The sequence below is a fragment of the Oryctolagus cuniculus genome, chromosome 20 (genome assembly GCF_051225735.1).
Source record: "Oryctolagus cuniculus isolate XC-2025 breed Fujian yellow rabbit chromosome 20, ASM5122573v1, whole genome shotgun sequence".
Classification (NCBI taxonomy): domain Eukaryota; kingdom Metazoa; phylum Chordata; class Mammalia; order Lagomorpha; family Leporidae; genus Oryctolagus; species Oryctolagus cuniculus.
Genome location: NC_142886.1, coordinates 16,358,028 through 16,362,384, shown reverse-complemented (window position 1 = coordinate 16,362,384; position 4,357 = coordinate 16,358,028). Strand labels below are relative to the sequence as shown.

General features: G+C 49.7%; 1 long non-coding RNA gene across 2 annotated transcripts; it reads right to left on the bottom strand.

Moving 5' to 3' along the window:
- Nucleotides 1-1,827: 1,827 nt before the first annotated feature.
- On the bottom strand, nucleotides 1,828-4,208 carry LOC127484651 (uncharacterized). Of its 2 annotated transcripts, none has more exons than XR_016226736.1 (3): nucleotides 3,784-3,996; nucleotides 3,042-3,129; nucleotides 1,828-2,462 (listed from the first exon to the last, which is right to left on the bottom strand). It is a non-coding gene; the product is annotated as an uncharacterized LOC127484651 (long non-coding RNA). The 2 variants fall into 2 exon arrangements; XR_016226735.1 differs by lacking the exon at nucleotides 3,784-3,996 and adding an exon at nucleotides 4,015-4,208 and having other exon boundaries at nucleotides 1,837-2,462.
- Nucleotides 4,209-4,357: the final 149 nt, after the last annotated feature.

Genomic DNA, 4,357 nt, shown 5'->3' with positions numbered 1-4,357 from the left:
ACTGGTTTGCTTATAGCTCACTGATTCCCTGAGCACTGAGTGCTTTCAAAGGATGAAGAAAGATTTTCTCCTTTTTAATGTAAGAGGAGCTTTGATCAGCTTTCATTACACATGTAACATGAGTATTTTCTCTTTGTAGACAAATTAAATATACAAGTAAGACTGCATGCTCCTTTGGCCCCCAGCTCCACCCCTGGACTCTGCTGCAGAGGCCGCGCACTGATGGAGTGATGTGTCCTACCCAGGGTACAGTGCCTCGCAGGCCCTCCTGGGGAGTGTCCACACATCTGGCTTCTTGTTCACTCAACGTAGGTCTCGGAGATCCTTCTATGTCCATATATATAGTTTATATTCTAAAAACTGTGTTTTATGTGTGTGTGTATGTGTATGAATGAAGCACAGTTTACTTAACCAATCCCATTTTCATGGCCATTTAAGTTATTCCCTGAGTAAACAGATTTTGTTATTTTTCTAAAGAAAACTGCCACGAATGTGCTCATATGTACCTTGTGAGCACATGGATGAGTGCATGTCTGGAGTAGATACAGAGTAGTGGAATCTCTGGATTGTACAGCATGAACAAGTTACATTTTTAAAAAGACTCATTTTATTTATTTGAAAGGCAGCATGACACAGAAGAAGGAGGGGGCAGTGAGGGAGAGAGAGAGAGAGAGAGAGAGAAGTCTTCTATTCACTGATCCCCTCATTAAATGGCTGTAGTGGCCAAAGCCAAGAGCCAATAGCTCCATCCAGGTATCCCAGATGGGTGGCAGGGGGCCCAGCACTTGGGCCATCCTTTGCTGTCTTCGCAGGTGCATTAGCAGGGAGTTGGATCAGAAGCAGAGCAGCCAGGGCTGGAAATGGCACGCTAATGGGCATCAGAAGCAGCAGCTTAACCCATGGTGCCACAAGGCCAGCCCCCGTTTACTTTTCCAATAGACACTGCCAAGTACCTCTGCACAGTAATTATGTCCATGTTACTCTCCTAACTAGAGGTATGGAAATATCTCTTTTCCTGTAGCCTTTGACTTTTTTTCAATTGAGTGGGGGAAAGTAAAGGTATCTCTCCATGCTAGAATTTCCATTTACCTTATCACTGGTAAAACTGAGCATTTTTGTCACCCATTTGTGGGCCACTTGCATTACTTTTCTGTGAATTGTCATTTTATAGCTTCAGAATCATTTTGATTAGATCATTTTCACCTTCTTTTTGATCTGTGGAGGTTCTTTATATAGTCTAGCTACTGATCCTTTGTTGCAAGTTTTTTATTCTTTTGTCTTTTAACTTTGCAAATGCCTCTGTCAGATAGAAACGCTTGTTTTTGATGTAATCAGATTCAAGAGTGGTTTAGATTTTGACCTTGTTCAGAGGTTGTTTTCTATGTCAAATCATGAAAAACAGATTTCCTGCATCATACCCTATTTTTTGCATCTATTTGGGTAATGAGAAGTTTTCTAGGTGAGTAACTTCCCTGCCTGTGTTGCAGGTGATGGAGGTACTTCAGAAGTTTGTGGAAGGGATCATTAAAAGGTAAGTTTATTTTGGTGCAAAAAAAATTGAAATCCATACATAGTTTCTTAAACAATATGCATCTCCATGAACTTTGTAAGACCTGTTGTATGCATGGATATTGAAGCTTTTTGTATCCAAATAAACCTATCGTTTAATTCCATTTTCTGCAAACTTTCTGAAATGCACTGATGTCTACCACCCAGACAGATATATTAAGGCACTGACAACCGAGGATCTGTTTAAGCCCCGGGGAGGAAAGGGCAGTCCCAACAGTGTCCAGCAGAGGGCAGTGTGTAAGCGAGTCTGCCTCTTGGGGGGCCCTAAGGGGTTCCGCGCTCTGACAATAGTAAGTTCCAGGAGGGGAGTGTGAATCTAGGCTGGGAAGAGCCCGACTCGGGTGTGCTCCACAGTGGGCGATAAAACAGGGCCGAGGGGGACGTCGGGAGGTCTCTGGGCTGCGTCTGGGAAGACAGCAGATCAAAGGGAGCCAGGATCGCAGCGCGTTCCCCAAGGGGAGCTCCCCGGCTGCTTGCCTGGGCTCCACACACCTGAGATGAAAGCTGGACTCTCGCACAGGAAGTGATAGTTACCTGACAAACAACAGGCCATCCCCAAACTCACCTTTTTAATGCCATCAATAATTCAGCCCCTGTCTCCAAGAGGCAGCGGCCAGGGGCGCAGCTGACTACACCGGGGAAGCAGCCGGCAGCGCAGTGCAGCCCAGTGCCCCTCTCCCCTCGTCCTGGGCGAGCAGATCTGCTTCCTGTTGTTGCTTGGTTGAAGACTGTCAGTGCGGGGTCGCGTGCCTCCGGAAGCCAGAGCATCTCGGATCTGCACGGATTGAGCGGCTCAAACGTAGCGGTGGCTCTACTCGCAGGTGGAGTGCTCTCCTCTATTTCCTGAATGTCCACTCAGCGCATCTCTCTTCCCTTCCCCCGGGGGAGGCTGCCTGGAAAGAATCAGTGGGCTCTTTGATCCATTTCCGTTTGGGATGGACTGGTGGCAGCACCTGCAAGAGGACTGCAGAGGTCTGGTGTTTGCCTCCCCGGCTCCCTCCTTTTGCTGGGCCGCAGTTGGCCAGGGCTTCACCTGTGTGCGGATTGGGGCAGCCTCAGACACTACTGTGGGAATAACCCACCCCCTTTCACGCCTTGGGGCATTGCTGGTTTGCTGATCGCCTGCTGTGTCTCTTAGCTGTGCGCACAGCCTTAGAAGTAGACCCCTCATTAATTTACCTTCACTCATCTCTTGTGAGTGTCCTGGGTGACGTTTGCCCAAAACCTGATACAGAAACCAAAATCCTTTTTAATTCTTCATCCCGACAAATGCACGATTAAAATTTTAGTGTCGTTCTGGACTCTGTTTTCTGCACGAATGAGTCCCAAGCCCAAGGTGGTAGTTGTCTCCTTTTAAGAGGCAGAGTCACGAGTCATTGCAAACCCACCTGCAAAATCCTGCTACCTGGCCTCGCTTTCTGCAACTCCCTAGGCTTCCAAAAATGTCCCATTGCTATAAATACTCTTCTCACCTTTAAAGCCAAACAACCTGGAAGATGAAAGGATCGCGGGAACCAACTGGATGCCACGGCAGGTTGCCTGATTCGCTCAGGGATGGTTCTAGAAACAGGAGACGTAAACCACGGTTACAGGCAGCCCTCCCCTGCAAGGAGAAGGCTGCCATTCCATTGGCCACATAGTCGCCATAAACTGCATGCCAGATAGCAAAGCCCACTTAGTGTCCAGCTCCCCACCAGACATTCATGAATAAGTGAACTGATTCTCCCCTACCCCGCCCCAGCATCCTCGCTTTCTACCTGCTGGTGCAGGTGCAGGTGCACAGAGCCCTGAGACCGCAGCAGGAGGAACGGGGCCCCATCAGCCCGTCGGTTGACCCTGAACGACTGAGAGCTGCTCCGACACCTGCTCTCATTAAGTGCCAGGACACGGAGTCTCCATGATGTGCCCTTCCTGGGGACACATCTTCCATGCGGGTATCAAATCAATCCTGCCTCTTTCCAGGCCAGCCCTCACCCCAGTAGTGACCTCATCCAGTGACTTTGGACACTTTTCTCTCTCCATACCCCATGTGCAACCCATATCCAAGGCCCGTGGATTCCCCCTCCGGTCTCTCTCTAATCTGCATTCTTCTGTCCACCCCCACCCCAGCACAAAGCCAGAGCCCCCAGATCACTGTCATGGCTGCATAACTTGCCAGTACTCCTGCCGTCTGCACGTCCCCCTCCACGGCACAGCCAGAGCAAGCTTTAGTACCTGTGAGCCCGTGCCCAATGCTCTCCTGCTAACAACCCTTGGAAAGCGCCCCATTGCTTTTGGGGTAAAGCCCTGATGGTTCATAACCCTGCCTGGCTGGGTCTTGCCACCACTTTGGTGTCATTTGATGCCAGGCCTCTTTCTGCCATAGTCTGGGGTCCCTTTGCTGGCTCTTCTTGCTGGTCCTTAGACTTGACACACACACACACACACACACACACACACACACGCCTGTGTGCTTTTCCTTGGTCTGTGATGTTCTTCTCGCCACCATCAACCTCGCTAACTCCTAGCACAGCCCCTGATCAAACAGCCTGCTTCCCAGTAGAGCCTTCTCCGACCCGAGGCTGAGCCAGAGTGTGGGGAGCAACTCGGACTAGACTGTTACTGGAATTAAGACTTATTCTATGCATCTGCTCTCCCACAATATGGCGCTGAGAAGGGAGTAACAACTTCTACGCAGCTGCCTCTCGCCAACTTGAGTGATGACCTGCAGGAGCTGATCCTGCTCCTGATTGGAGGAGAGCAGCGTACTCGGCGTGTGGGTAGCAGAGCTGGGATTGGTGGAAGAGGA